Here is a 15797-nt window from a genome sequence, read left to right on the forward strand (position 1 = left end):
AGTCTGTAACCTGAAGCGTATGTAACCTGAAGCGTATGTAACCCGAGGTACCACTGTACTATTGATGGATGTGGCAGCCAGACGCATTTGGCAGAGGTCGTTCCCTGTCTTGCCTCCTGAACTTTTCACAGGAGAGGCCAGGGATTGGACATAGGACCTTTTGCATGCAGAGAGAAAAAGGAAGAGCAGCTTAATTATGAGTAGGAAGGCATTATCATTTCCCTCGCGGAATAGGAAATTCAAGATTATTGCAGCTCATTGATACAAAGTAATGGGTATAATTCATCTTGCTGGGTAAAGTATTCCTATATATGTCCAGACAACCCTTAATACTTTGTTTTTAGACCCTGCTAGCAATTAGCGCTGCGCAAAACTATGGCCACAATTTTCAATCAGTGACCTATAAAACCAAGCACAGAGCCGCAGCTCACTAAATAAAAGCTATGCGAGATGACAATGAAATGTGCTCAGGGTTCCGCAGAGTCTGAGCATCTCACCCTTGATCTCTAAATGTTTTTAATGAGCGTTAAGGGTGGAATCATGCAAGCGCACAACAAAAGAAGTCATATGGAACATGCCAAACAGGAGAAGCCATCAGCACTCTGTATTTAAAACATTTACCCAGTCACAGATTTTAGGTTGGTCATGCATCTCTAAAAATAATCAGGACAGGCTTTTCTGTCCTGTCAGTTTAATTGGAAAGATTTTGTCTCCAAATTAGCTGGGTCACTTGGGGCCAATATACTTCTAAGCATTCTGGCTGCTTTCCATGGTAGAAGAATTACTCTGTTAGCTATCGTACTATACATAGTTTTATCAGTGGGTTTGGGATTTTGTTTTAGTTGTTGGTGGTCTGTTAATGTTGAGCTCCTAAAAAGTGTGTGGTTCCTTCCCTTCCCAGAGTTCAATGTGCAGCTATGTTTTAACGTTTGCGATAACTTTGAAGGTACATAGGTTCAGTATTTCAGTGCAACATATTATTTCCTTTTGCTGTTTTCATGCAATGTTGGGCTATACAGGATGGCAACAAGTATTCATTAATAATAATAATATTTTTATTATTTATATGACGTCCATCTGACTGGGTTGCCCCATCCGCTCTGGGTGGCTCCCAACAAAATATTAAAAACACAATAAAACATCAACCATCAAAAACTTCCCTGAACAGGATTGCCTTCAAATGTAAAATACAGTCATACCTTGGGTTACAGCCGCTTCAGGTTGCGTTTTTTGGGGTTACGGACCGTCGAAACCCGGAAGTACCGGAACAGGTTGTTAAAGTGGGTTTTGGCAGTTATGCATGTGCAGAAGTGCTAAATTGCGCTTTGCGCATGCTGTGGGTTGCGAACGTGCATCCCACACGGATCACGTTCGCAACCCGAGCCTCCACTGTAGTTGTTTATCTGTTTGACATATGATGGGAGGGCGTTCCACAGGACAGGTGCCACCACCGCGAAGGCTTTGACTAAAACCCTTCCATGAATTTTATTGCAGCTTAATTCATTCCTAGCTGGAGAAAAAAATATATGCATTTTTATGGTGTGCACAACCAGATAAGTGATAATTTGGGGTTCTATTTAATCTTCCAACCAGTTACATGTGTTGTAAACTGGTAGCATATTGTGCTTTAATCTTTTAGCAGATTATTCTGGAGTGGTTTCATAATGGGTGTCTTCAAACTGTACCACTTTGTTTTTATATTGACCAAAATTAAACTTGGGGAAAGTGTACATGTCTGAATGGTCCTGTTAGGTCATAATGTGCTTCATCCTCCAACTTTTTCTTCCACAGGACACCCCCCCCCCCGCCTTTTCATATGGTGTTCCAACTATCACTTAACATGACGTCTGCATTGGTACCAAATATGGTTGGAGCTAACTAGGTTTTTAAAAATGAATTTGCAAACCGTGATTTCAGGCAATTCTGATCAGCTGTAACCACAGCTCTATTTGCCTCAATGCAGATGTAACACAGAACTATGAGAGAATGGGGAGTCCTCATTTGACAGAGCAGTATTCTTGATCTGTAAACCATGGTTTACACTATAAACTGTGGTTTACGCTGTAAACTTTACAGACTGAGAATTTTGCAAGGTAATTGCTTCATACCTGCTACAAAGCTGCCATAATTGAAGTAAGGCATTCCAACCCCATTCCCTCAACACCATGAAACTAGAACGTGACTTGAGGAAATAGAAATTTACAATTGACATACTGTTTTGAAATCCGTGATATTAGTGCCACGCAGGCATATGTTTTCCCCAAGCATGCAGCTGCATATTTTTATGGAGTTTCGAGTTAACAGTAGCAGGAAACAACCTGGTAGCCTTTGCATTGTTGTTTGCACCATTCCCAGGAGGACTGCAGGAGTAGCAGCCATCAGGCTTTCATTTCTTTTTCACTTCGCGCTGTACTTATGTGACACTAGTGGGGATAGGAATTACATTATTTCAGGCCTGGGCGGCCTTTCACCTGCTAGAGGCTCTGGAAAGCCAGTGCAACAGTGCGAATAGCTTTCCAATTAGGTTCACTGTCTTTCTCGGAAATGAAAAGCTACTGAGTCCGTTTACCTGGCAGGAAAGAAGTCAGAGAAGCTGCCTCTTCCTTGACAGGGTTTTAGGATGCTGCTTTTAGCCATGGCTATTTTGTGCCATTGCAGCTAAGACAGATTTATTGGATCTGCCTGGCAGGAGCTTGGGAAATCATGAGTCATTTTGGAAGCAAGTCAATTTATTAATGGCAAAGCCATAGGCCATTGTGTAGAGATCTTAACTGGGCCATTCCAGTATGTGCAGAATACAACAGATGACAAATACAAAAGTTAAAAATGAATCCGAAGTGCACTTCCTATTACTCATCTCCTGCCATAGCATGGAACTCCTGACATATTTTGTTAAAACAGGCTGGATTTGGATTGAAGAGTGTGGGGTGAAGAAGCTGACCCTTGACCTCTGTGCTGATTCCCTTCCCTGGAGCAGTTTCTGGCAGCAAAGGGGGAAATTCTGTTTCCAGAGGAAGAACTGTGAGGGGAGAGAGACTTCGTGCTGGTCATCAGGCAGTAGATTTCCCCACCTGCCTTGCCGCACCGTCCAGCTATAGAAGCCTTTCCCCAGACCATGACTTTGAGAACAATTATGCCAATAAAGGTTGAATGAATGAATGACTTTGGAAACAGCAGAAGTAGATGGGAAGAGAGAAAAGGAGGTCAGGGATTTTTTTTTTTAGAAAATAATTTTATCAGTTGTGTGTTTTTGTTTCTCAATTTGATGCTCTTAGAAGGCACGTGTTTTGTGGTATTTTATGCATTGTGACTTGCCATTATTTCTACTGATTGTAGTTCTGTAATTCTTTATTATTTGATTTTATTGTTTACTATCATGTTCCAATGGATTGTTGAATATTGCTTTATTTGATATAATTTTATTTTTAAGTTATCCTTTTATTATGGTTGTTTTTGTTTTTTTTGGATTGGACCACACATTGCTGTGTGATATTTGCTGTCTTATTTGTTGTTTCTTCAGCTTGTAAACCACCTTGTGTATAGTAATATAGAAAGGCGGTGTACAAGCTGAAAGTGAAATGAAATGGGAAAAAGCTACTTTCCCAGCACCAATATTAGTCTGCACATTTGTGCCTAATAAGCATTTGAGGTGAGGGTTTGAATTGGGGAAGTGGTGCTGAGGGAAAGGACTCACACTCCTTCTCCGTTGCTGGGATTCCATCCACAGTCCTACGAAGAAACTCGGTGTGTCTCGGCTCAAAGTTGACCTGTTGGGAGATTGAGTAATAAAAGAAAACAAGAAAATGAAAGGCTAAACATAAAAGGCACCGAGTGCTGATCAGTTTGGAAGCAAATTTCAATAGGTTCTTGCAATACTGGCCATGAGTTACAGATATGGAAAGTGAAGAGTTGCAATCTGTGTAAACTAACACCAGCTGAGAGCTATCTGTAGGTGGGAGGCAGAAAGCTTACTTCTGACGATTTTCTGCCTGAAAGTGGAGGGAAGAAAATTGCAACTCAGTGGAGAAAAATAAAATGCTTTTAAGTTTTTGATGAGGGCACATTCTTGGGGCAGGCAGAATGTACTCATGAATGTTATTTACATTTCAAAGACTACTTAATTCCAAATCATATCCCAGAAATGGATTCCCCATTGCATGTTATGAATAATGCACATGGAAGAAAAGAGCGAATGACCCACAGTGTCTCTCCCATAATTTAAATTTATTGGTATTCTTAATGGTAGATGAGAAGTTTGGGAAGTAAAACCAGTACTGGCAAACATTTGAGAATGGTGGCTAATTCACTGTCAACCCACAGGCAATTTTGCAGAAACCGATTTAATGCTCCTCATGCAGTTATCAGCACTCAAGGCCATTTTCTGGAATAATTTTGATTGGTGAGTGAAAGGTGATGCAAAAAGTTTTAAACTGAAATTACCTAGCTATTACCTTGTGGGCATTTAATGAAGGGGAAGACATGGAACCTAGTTATCCTAATTATTATCTATTTGTATCTTAGCCTAAGGAGCTGAAGAATTCTATGATGCCATTTTATACAGGATAACATTTCAAAAATGTCCTGCTGGTGTTACAGTAGTTTTGGGCAAACAGTGCAAAGTTGTAATCTCTGTTATAGGCAGACTGCTGTTTACGACTGTTAGTTGGCAGTCTAGATCAATGCAAGACCCTTTGCAACAAAAGCTTAACTACTTTGCAGATACCTGGGTTTTGTTGCCAAGTGTTCATGAGCCTGAAAAGGTCTTTGACTGCAACATTTGTGATACCTTCCACTCTACAATTCCGTGATTCTGTCCCTTCAAATTCTGTGGTTCTGGGCTAACTGCAGTGCAAGATGCAAGACTCCATGTAAAAGAGGGGAGAGGGTGCTCAATCCTGAAGTTAGCCTTGTACCTTCATGCTCAGGTGATGGAGGCTTAGGAAGGCCTTTGTTCAGTTCAGATTGGCGTGCCATTTGCATACTTCCTGAGGAGGTCAGACCTGGCCATGATAAAACGTCTGAATTAAATCAAGGTCGGATTACTTCAATAAGATCTATCTGGATCAAGGTTGTTTCTGGGTGCTTGCCCATAAGACTACATTACACCAGCCTGCAATGCTTGCTCTAGCTACCGATTTGTTTCTTGGTGCAATTAAGTGATTATAAATGGCTTTGGTTCAGCATAGATAAAGGACTGCCTTCTCTTGTTCTAGTCTGCACATTGCCTCAGTTCTGAATAGACCCTACTCTGTGCATTGTCTGGCAGTGAATCGAGAGAGAGCCTTCTTAGTTGTGGCACCCAGGTTGTGGAATATCTTCTTCAAGGAGTTTCATCTGTTTCTTCCTGTTTTCTGCCAGCTAATGGAAACCTTTCTATTCCAGCATTATCTATTCCAGCACCCCCCCTTGCTGGACAGATAATGTTATGGTTTGAGGATTATTTTAAGCTAGCATGCCAGTGTTGTGGTTTTATTGTGAGATTGTAATTTTAATTGATGTTAGATACCTGGAATGACATGTAGGCATTGGAAAGATGGGATTATGCACACATTATTGGGCATATCCTTGAGACGGCTTTATTCTTCAAACGCACTTGAGGAGACATTGCCCTTGCTTTGTTCAATTAGACTTGTCCAGCCAAAGGAAGGCGACTCTTTGAACAAGGCACACAGTAATCCTGCTCTCAGAAGTGTCTTTCCAGTCTGTTTCCGAGATGCATACGGAGCCATGAAGGTAATGCTTTTGGAGTGGATATAGAACCCAAGTTACTTCAGCCTGTGGCTTTCAAAGGCTGTTTGCTCAGAAACTGGATGAGGGCAGCCGGCAGCCCACAGCATCTGTGGATATAATTCATGATTGCAGCAGAGAGTGTTTACCTGACCTCATTTTTCATCACAGAGAACTGCCAGACACCAAGTTGAAACAGAGCTCTTTCCTAACAACCTTCTATCCCCATCAATACATACAGAAAGAAATAGCCATTTTTTTAAAAGCCTTAGAACAAAAATGGTTAAAGCACTTCTTTGCAGGAAATGGAGAATGAAGTTTTCATGTTCGTGCAGGTGCCTTGGGATTGCTCTTGTCTTCCTTGGATATTACTAGAGTTTAAAAGAAACACCGGCAAAATGCTACACTGCCACATTCTTGAGTTATTGTCCATTCATGCTTGACAGGAATGGCAAACTCAGTGGAGATTTCACAAAGATACAGAAAGCCAAGGGAAAATTTAAAGTCCCCTGAAGCACATCTTAGTTGGTTTTTCGTTTTAATTGCCCCCTTTTCGTACTTTTTAGCCTCCTGTTTTCTGACTTAGTATTATTCATTTCCTGACTGCTCCCCATCCAACTAAAATATTTCCTGCATATATTATAAACGCTGAGGCATGCTACTCAGGGTTTTTCCTATTTGGCTTTTTAAATAGATTGTGGTTATTTAGATGGTAAGATCCTTGAGACAAAGAAATTGGGGGACGGAGGTAAAGTACAGCTTTGAACTTGGGGAAGGCGCAGGGTTTGTTATGTGTTTGAAAGTCACTTACATCTACAGAGCCGGTCCTGCCATTAGGTAGAATGAGGTGACCACCTCAGATGACGGATGCTGAGGGGAGCGGCAGCATCCAGGCACAGCAATGGCTGAGCAGCAGCAACATGTTGGAGGACAGAACTGTGTGCCACAGAGCCTTCCCCGTTCCCCCTAAGATAGCCTGCTGCCCTCAGGTGTGGCAAAAGATGCTGTCCCAGTGCCAGTATTGACATTGGATTCAACTGGAAAATTCAACTTCCATTCCAGTCAGATTCTTTACATGAAATTGGAGGCAAGGGATGCCATCTTGTCTGACATTTTATTTTTATATTTTGCTGGAAGCCGCCCAGAGTGGCTGAGGAAACCCAGCCAGATGGGTGGGGTATAAACAATAGAATTATTTTTATTGTTATTTGTTTGCCTCAGGCATCAAAAAGCACTGGGCCAGACCTAGACTTACATAATCTTGCTGTAGAGCAGCACATCCAAATTGGACAGGAGTCATCCTAACAAATACAGATCCCGGGTCTTTGCTATAGGTAAAAATACCTCAAAATGAAGCTTGGATTGAGGAAACATCCCTGCCTGAAGTGACTCTTATATTCTGTGCCTTAGAAAATGCAGTCTGAAAAGAAACAGCATCTGTTTATTCAGCTACCCGGCCTGCATGTTGTTGTAATGAAACAGCCATCAATTCCAGATGCACTCAGGCCCTGGAGCAGACGCTAAGAGCCTGACATTGAAACATTATGGTCATTTTAATTAGAAATTTTACCATTAGGTATTTAAAGAGGTATGGTCTGCTAATAAAACTTCCAAATGTTTAACCACACCGTTTAATATTGTTCATACATTAAATTTAAAGGGCTGCAGGTAATATACTGAAATGTCAGGACTAGAAGAAGCAGGTGGAAATGGCATATATGTTGTTGACATCTGTCTGTCTCGGGAGACAATGGAGGAGTTCACCTTGGAGGGGGTGTGAAGTCAAACTGTTGGAAGGTTATAGAGACCGATATGGGAGAGACATGTTGTGTTGCAGCTGGGGCAGATGAAGGTGTCCAGTTGTGCTGTTGCAGATGCATCATGGCATTTCTTCTCTCTGCGCTCCTCCCAGTCACTGCTATGGATGCACAATCTGATTATCTTTCTCCAGGCACTGCGGTCGTCTGTAAGGGATTCCCACATTACAGGGTTGATGTTGCTAGCCTTCACGTCATGTTTGGAACACAGAGCTGGTCTGCCAACGGGCCTGAAGCATGTCCTTGGGGATCCTGCCATTTTCTGTTCTGTGGACAAGACCAAGCCAGCGTAGACGTCACTGAGACAGGTGTGCGAACATGCTGGGAATGTGGGCATGGGAGAGCACATCTTTGTTTGAAACTGTCCTGCCATGCGATGCCCAAATATTCCTGACGCAGCATGCGTGGAAGGCTCCTGGGTTGTGCTAGGTGTGGTTTTTAAAATAATAGCATTTTTTTTTTTGAGGCAATCCAGTTTATATGACCTAGTGCACAGCCTGGGAGTCATTCTGGACTTGCAGCTGTCCATGGAAGCGCAGGTCAGTTCTGTGTCCAGGGCAGCTGTTTACCAGCTGCATCTGGTACGCAGGCTGAGACCCTACCTGCCCGCAGACTGTCTCGCCAGAGTGGTGCGTGCTCTAGTTATCTCTCGCTTAGACTACTGCAATGGGGCTACATGGGGCTACCTTTGAAGGTGACCCAGATACTACAACTAAACCAGAATGTGGCAGCTAGACTCGTGACTGGGAGTGGCTGCCGAAACCATATAACACCAGTCCTAAAGGATCTTCATTGGCTCCTAGTACGTTTCCGACCACAATTCAAGGTGTTGGTGCTGACCTTTAAAGCCTTAAACAGCCTTGGCCCAGTATACCTGAAGGACCGTCTCCACCCCCATCGTTAAGTCCAGACACTGAGATCCAGCTCAGAGAGCCTTCTGGTGGTTCCCTCACTGCGAGAAGTGAGGTTACAGGGAACTAGGCAGAGGGCCTTCTAGGTAGTGGCACCCGCCCTGTGGAACACCCTCCCATCAGATGTCAAAGAGAAAAACAACTACCAGATTTTTAGAAGACATCTGAAGGCAGCCCTGTTTAGGGAAGCTTTTAATGTTTAATAGATTATTGTATTTTAATATTCCATTGGAAGCTGCCCAGAGTGGCTGGAGAAACCCAGCCAGATGGGCGGGGTATAAATAATAATAGTAGTAGTAGTAGTAGTAGTAGTAATAGTAATAATAATAATAATAATAATAATAATAATAATTATTATTATTATTATTATTATTATTATTATTTGAAAGCAGACTGTTTCTAGAAGATGGTTTTTAAAAATACTGTTATTTTCAGGTGTAAAAAGGCTTACCCAGGAGATTAAGACAAATAATATACACATAATGTATGACGGGGTTGCTAAGTTGTAAGTCAGAAGTAGAGCATCTTCGTTGCATTCAGTTCTCAGCATCTCCCGCTAGGACTGAGCAAAACCTCTGTCTGACATTTTGGAGAGCTATTTCCAGTCAATGCAGGAGATACTGAGTTGATGACCCAGTGGTCTGGCTTGGTATGAGACAGGCTGCTATGTCCCTACTCAACTTGTCAATATATATGGTTGTACATTGAGGTATTGAGTGCTGACTTGTGTTTCTAATCCTGTAACAGTTTGAATTATCCTGCATCCCAACTAATGACACACATTCAGCAGGATTTAGCCAAAGGGGACTGGTTCTCCACATAAGTTGAACTTGGCACATCTGTGCTGTGGCAGCAGGACCTCGCCTTGCATGTTCACAGTGATAAATTAAATTAAGGCTTTATTTTCTTTTAAGATGTGAGGTTAATACTTACCCTAGTAGATCTGAGAGCAAAATGAAATTAATTTAGCCCTGTTCATCATTCATTCCCAGCGCTTTCCCTTAAAACACAATTCAAGAAGAATTTGCCACATCTGCAAACATGCATAGTGTGATTTCTGATACGAGACACAAAGAAGGAGAGGGGGGAAAGCATTTCAAATACTGTGGCTGCTCTTGGTTTCAAAAGAGTATAATTAATTGCTTCTTCTGTTAATTTAATACTCTGACTAATCCTACTAAAAGGGATTATTTAGAGTAGGCAGATAATGTATGATTCACTTTGTGTCATTCAGCCGTTTTCAAGAAGACCAAATGGGAAGGTGTCACTGGCTTTGTCCCATTTTTTAAAACAAGTTATTTGCATACCTTAGGTGAAATATTAAATTTTACATTTTGTTGTAATAAAAGAAGTCCAAAAAGTAAAATTAAAGCCATTAAAAATATATGTATGAGAAAAGATTAAACGAACCATCAAATCACTGGCTCACAAATTCTAACTTCTCCAGGTTGCTCCAAGGTAGATGCTGAATATTTGCACTGAAGTACCAAGGAAATAATTAGTATTACATTTCAAAATATCCACTAAACTTCATGTACCATTTATGATCGCTTAAAGGACGCGGGTGGCACTGTGGGTTAAACCTAGGACTTGCCGATTAGAAGGTTGGCGGTTTGAATCCCCGCGACTGGGTGAGCTCCTGTTGCTCAGTCCCTGCTCCTGCCAACCTAGCAGTTCAAAAGCACATCAAAGTGCAAGTAGATAAATAGGTACCGCTCCGGCGGGAAGGTAAACTGTGTTTCCGTGCGCTGCTCTGGTTCGCCAGAAGCAGCTTAGTCATGCTGGCCACATGACCCGGAAGCTGTATGCCAGCTCCCTCGGCCAATAAAGCAAGATGAGCACCGCAACCCCAGAGTCATCCACGACTGGACCTAATGGTCAAGGGTCCCTTTACCTTTAAAGGACAGGTGGGGGGGCTGTGCCTGTCTGAGATTGTTGGACTCTCAAACTCATCATTGCTAACCACTGGCCATACCGACTTGGGCTGATGAGAGTTAAGAGCCCTACAAGTATCTAGAAAAGCACAGGCTTCTAGATTTCTGGCTTAAACCAACACTGGGACCTGTGGCATTTAAGGAGACTTGCTCTCAGGTAAGCATGTATAGCAACCTTCCCAGGCCTGGTTTTGGTCCAAAACCAGATGTTTTGGACCAAAATTCTCATCAGCCCAACCAGGCAATAGTCAAGGATTATGTGAGGTGTAGTTGAAAACTTTTTGCACCTCCCTTCTGTGGCTTGAGATACAAAGCAGCCTGCAGAAGACCAACCCCCAGCATGGATGCTTAGAGGTATCAAAGAAAGCTACACCATGTTTGCTATTATGATTTTTTAAAATAAAAAAATTCTATGTCTTTCAGGTTTTATAGGTGTGTGTGTATGTTTTATCATCACCCTTTATTTTGAATGCACAGTTTCACATGTGATTTGTTTGCTTTTGATTCTACTATTCTTGATTCCCACCCCCCCCCAATTTTTTTTATCATAATCATATAACTGGAAGGGACCACAAGAGTCATCTAGCCCAACCCCCTGCAATATAGGAATCTTTTGCCCAATCTTTTGTGGGGCTCAAACCCACAGCCCTGAGTCTCATGCTCTACCGACTGAGCTATCCCAGAAGCTACACTTCTCTGTAAAATCCCAGGGTTACATTAAAATCCTATAGAACAATTTAAAACAAGCTGAAGAATGTAGAAAGAATATAGTTGTGTACGTATGCTCCTGAAGGCAGGGCTTGCCAGTTTGGTCCCTGTGGAAAGCAGTCTGCTTGCCATTTCTTCCTATGGTGCCCTTGAAAGCTCTCAGAAAATATCCTCTTAAAACCCCCACAATATATGAGAGATGGTTTGCTCTCCCTGTTCAGTTCTAGTTTGTGTATGCCCAGCTGCTCCTACATTGACATGCCTACATTTCAGCGGCTTTGCTTTCGAGTTCCAGGTTTTTCAATACATAATTTTCTTTGCTTCCCTCACTTCAAAACCATGCATGCATTGTTTTACAATGTAAAACGCCAGAGGAAACTACTTGTTCAGTCACCGAGTAGCAGTCGGTTTGCTTAATGGCACGAAGCAGATGGCCAAGCCTAAGTAACCAGGTAACAGATTGTTACATGCTTGTAGGAAAAATCGTCAGATAAATGCACGCTGTTATCATGGCTATCACAAGCAGAGGTAGATTTAGGGCAGTGCGAGTGCTTCATGCACACTGAGCCTAGGGGGCGCTGCAGTAAGTAAAATGCTTTGGCTGCATTTTGATATCAAGTTAAGTCATAATTTAGTGTGGTGCAGTGAACTTAGGCGAGCTTCAGCCTTATCCCACTTCTATTTCTTCTTTTCCACTTTCCATTACCCACAGTTTAGTGTGTCATCCAAACCCTACACTGAGGTTAACATTAACTATAATTTTGTTTAAACAATTCAGCTTCCCATGTCATGGTTTCGAGCTGCTTTGCTTCAAACAAATGCTAGTTCATATTAGCCACAGTTTATCCAGTTTGGGTGACAAAATAAGCTGTGTGTTTAAAGGAAATTGGGACAGAAAGTTTTCCAGACTCCTCCTTGTGGTGACAACAGAGACAGAGTGGTGAGTACATAAGCCTGAGGCTTGCGGCAGTGCGTGTTCATGCTAAACTATGGCTTTGCATGACCTCTGAACCAGCCCTTGGAACGGCTGCTTTTGACATTTGGTGCCAGTCAGAACTGATAGCACTGCAATACTTCATGTGTTGGCCTGAATATACAATGAATACCTCCTTATATTGTTAATACATGACAAGGAAGACACCTTTAGGGCTTGTGTAATTAGAGGGAAATGACTGTTGCTTTTCTGTAGGCTGCAGTGGGAACAGCTTCTGCAAGTATTTACGCATGCCCTCTTCACTTTGCCCATGTGAGCTGCAGGGTTCTCTCAGCATTTGGCTATTCACATTAGCAGGAATAACTTCATGCTTGGGAGATTTTTCAGTGTCTTGGGACTTCCGAAAGGGAAAGAAATATTTATTGCTCTTCATAACCAAACTCAGTTCTAGGAACCTAGTGAGAAATGCCTTTGGATACATCCTGGTTGAAAGAGAGAGCAAATGCTCTACTGGGAGCCATTTTAAAAAAGAAAGCTTATATTGGAGTGTAGAAAGGGGAATTGGGCTTTGGAAGAAACTGCAAACATCTTTTCAAATCTTTGGAATTGCTTTGCTTGAAAAGAAGTAATAACAACTTGTCTACTGAAAGCAGTCCTAGGCAAGGAGAGAACAAGGTTCTAAAAAATGTTCTTAAGGTGCTTCGTCTGAATTTTCTTTCTTCCTTTCTTAGGGAGATCAACGTGGGGAAAACTCATTTTCTTACTACAAATGCAATCCTGCCAGCTAACCTGAATGAAAGAGAAATATGTTTTGTAAGGCAGAGAAACAGGTGTTTTTTTTAAAGGAAAGAAACAAACAACACCGACCCTGAGAACGCACTGTTTTATATACAAGTGGAGTGGGGAGAAATATGAAAATTGTAAAAGCGTAAAAGAAAAATACCAAATACTATGTGAGAAAATAGCTTCCTGTTTTCCTACATGAGAAAAAAATACAAATTAAAGAAAAAGGAAGAAGCAATTATAACTACTTTCCAGCATTATGGAAAGTCAAGGGAGCAATTCAAAGAGGGCTTCCCTATACTTGGAGCAGGGAGAGTACCAACATTTTTGGATCTGTAATATATTTCATAGATAAGTTTATCAAAACTATAGATGGGGAAGGAAAGGGAACAAGCATTTGACTCTCTTAATCCTGCCACTTCCAGGGAACCTTCAGATCTGATAGAAATCTACAGCATTCTTTTTTTAATTGGGTAATTAATTTTTTTGGGGGAGGGGTTGATTTGAAAGCTACACAAGGAACAGGATCAAAATCCCAGCCATGGAGATGACTGAACACTAGTGCATAAACAAACCATGAGATCTAACATGCACTTTTTATTTCTCACTGATGTCATCCTCTACAGCTTCCACTCTTACATTCTGTTAGCCCTGCAGAAATACATGTTGACATCATGTTGAAAAAAATGACCTGGAAAAAAATAATCTTACATATGGTAATAATTCACAGACGGATACATTGCACTCCCCATTGCACAGATCCTACAGGCAATGCTGGCACGCTGTCCATTTGCAACCAAATGTTAGCTCACATCTCTTCAATACCATCTCCTTCAGCCTTTCCTGGAACTAGGGACAGGTTTTTTAGGTTGCAAACCAGAAACCCCTTCCACCCACACATCAGGAAATTAGGCAGCCAAGGCTTCTCCTTGTTCCTCTCTCTCCCAGCCGGGGTGCCAAGATCCGCCGGTCCCTCCCCCAGGTTGCCCAGTCCCAGCAGGAGGGCAGAGCCGGCTGGCTGCCTCAGCGTCTCGCTGGCTCGGTCTCCTCCGAACTCACGGCGCAGAGCCACCCGCAGCAGAAAAACCCGCTACAGCACTCCAACCAACGGGTGGGCTCTTCCCCGGATTCAACTCTTGGGCCCCGGACTCTCGGCCTAGCGCCCCTGAGAGCCCGGCGCCCAGGTGCCCGGCACCCCTCTAGCACCTATGGGTAAGACGGCCCTGTCTCCCAGGCATTTAGGACAATGCTCTGTGCTGGTTAGGAAGAGCTACAGGTGACAGGGAGAAGGCACAAGATGCCTTGTCTCCCAAGGCATCCAGCAATTTATAAATACAGGGTAGATTTCTGGGTTGTGATCTAGCAAATGTAATTAATGATCTTGACCAGAGGTGACAAATCTCAGGCTTTGGGGCCTTTTGGAACTCTTTATCTGACCCCCCCAGTCTCTCCCAAAGCCACTTACCTTTTCCAGTCCACACTGTCTGCTCACTCTGAATACTTATGCTGAGTGCCTAAGTGGGGAAACCAAACCCAGCTACTCTCTCTAACATGCAGTTCACATACTATTAGCTCCTGAATTTAGAGTACATTGTTCTCTTACCACCAGTACATTCCCCCCCCCCGCCGCCCCACTTCCCTATAGATTTCAACCAATTTGGGGGAGAAAAGACACTTTTATTTCAATTTGCTTTTACAAAAAAGTTTCTGGTCAAAATCACAGCTTGCTTTAAGGTTTGTTATTGAGTTTATATGTATGAGCTCAGCAGATGTCCAGAAAAAAAATCTTTACCTGGCCCATGTCCCCCCCCCCATGAAATATTTATAATTCTCAGCATTCCATCCTTCTACAATTATACTATACTCACACAGACATTTATATTGAACGAGCACAGCATTCTGCATCCTGAGAATCTCTGCATTCATTTTTATGGCGAGCTTCTAGCTTTTCACAAAAATAAGATTTAAAGTGTGTGAGAGAGACTACCATTTGAGAGTTGGGCTAGCCCTGTTAGAGGTGGAATATTTTCAGTGCAAAGGTTACCCCGAAGTGGTTATAAGGTGGCCTATGTACATTAGTTGACTATGATACAGTGAAGGCGCTTAAGTTAGGACTTAAGTTATCTGCATCTCCCGTGATCAGCTACTTTAGGCATTGAAATGAACTCCAAGGCACTTGTAGGAGTTCAGCACACATCTAGATCAGTCCTTTGGAACTTAGGTCTCAGATGCTGTTGGACTACAACTCCCATTCCACCTAAACATTAGGAAGAACTTCCTGACAGTAAGAGCTGTTTGACAGTGGAATTTGCTGCCAAGGAGTGTGGTGGAGTCTCCTTCTCTGGAGGTCTTTAAGCAGAGGCTTGACAACCATATGTCAGGAGTGCTCTGATGGTGTTTCCTGCTTGGCAGGGGGTTGGACTCGATGGCCCTTGTGGTCTCTTCCAACTCTATGATTCTATGATTCCATCATCCCTGACCACTGGCTAAGATGACTGGGGCTAATGGGGGATGTAGTCCAACACCATCTGGAAACTCAAGGTTGAGGTGTTAAAAAGAAAATCACAAACTGATATAGAAATTTGGAAAACTGAATTTATGATCGGAAAAACCCAGTCTGAGAAACCCAGATCGACACTGTTGTACATCCCTTCTTCAGTGAAGTTTTGTTTCCCATGGCTTTTACTTATTTATTAAATTTGTTCCACTGTTGTCTCTAGTCAAAAAGAAAAACCTGCCAGAGCTGAAAAGAGAAGCATACTTAGTCGTGGTCCCTCTTTAACTCATTGCAGGGGGGGGGGGCACCTTCTGTCTCAGGCCCAAGGGATCCCAATCACAGGTGAGTGTCTTTCTCACTATAAAAAATGTGTTAGAAAATTATTTCAGTGTGGGTAGAAAATAAGCCAAAATCAATGAGTTATTTTTAAAAAAATATAAAAAATAGATGCAGATATAGATTGTGGCGGGGAAGAACAACCCAACA

At 42.3% G+C, this 15797-nt stretch overlaps 1 long non-coding RNA gene across 2 annotated transcripts; it reads right to left on the reverse strand.

Annotated features, from left to right (window-relative positions):
- Positions 1–1891: 1891 nt before the first annotated feature.
- LOC307215196 lies at positions 1892–7133 on the reverse strand. 2 transcript variants are annotated; one of them, XR_013838370.1, is made up of 3 exons: positions 7072–7133; positions 3695–3989; positions 1892–3019 (listed from the first exon to the last, which is right to left on the reverse strand). It is a non-coding gene; the product is annotated as an uncharacterized lncRNA (long non-coding RNA). The 2 variants fall into 2 exon arrangements; XR_013838371.1 differs by lacking the exon at positions 7072–7133 and adding an exon at positions 6539–6825.
- Between the last annotated feature and the right edge of the window lie 8664 nt (positions 7134–15797).

Source organism: Podarcis cretensis (genome assembly GCF_951804945.1).
Source record: "Podarcis cretensis genome assembly, chromosome: 4".
NCBI lineage: Eukaryota > Metazoa > Chordata > Lepidosauria > Squamata > Lacertidae > Podarcis > Podarcis cretensis.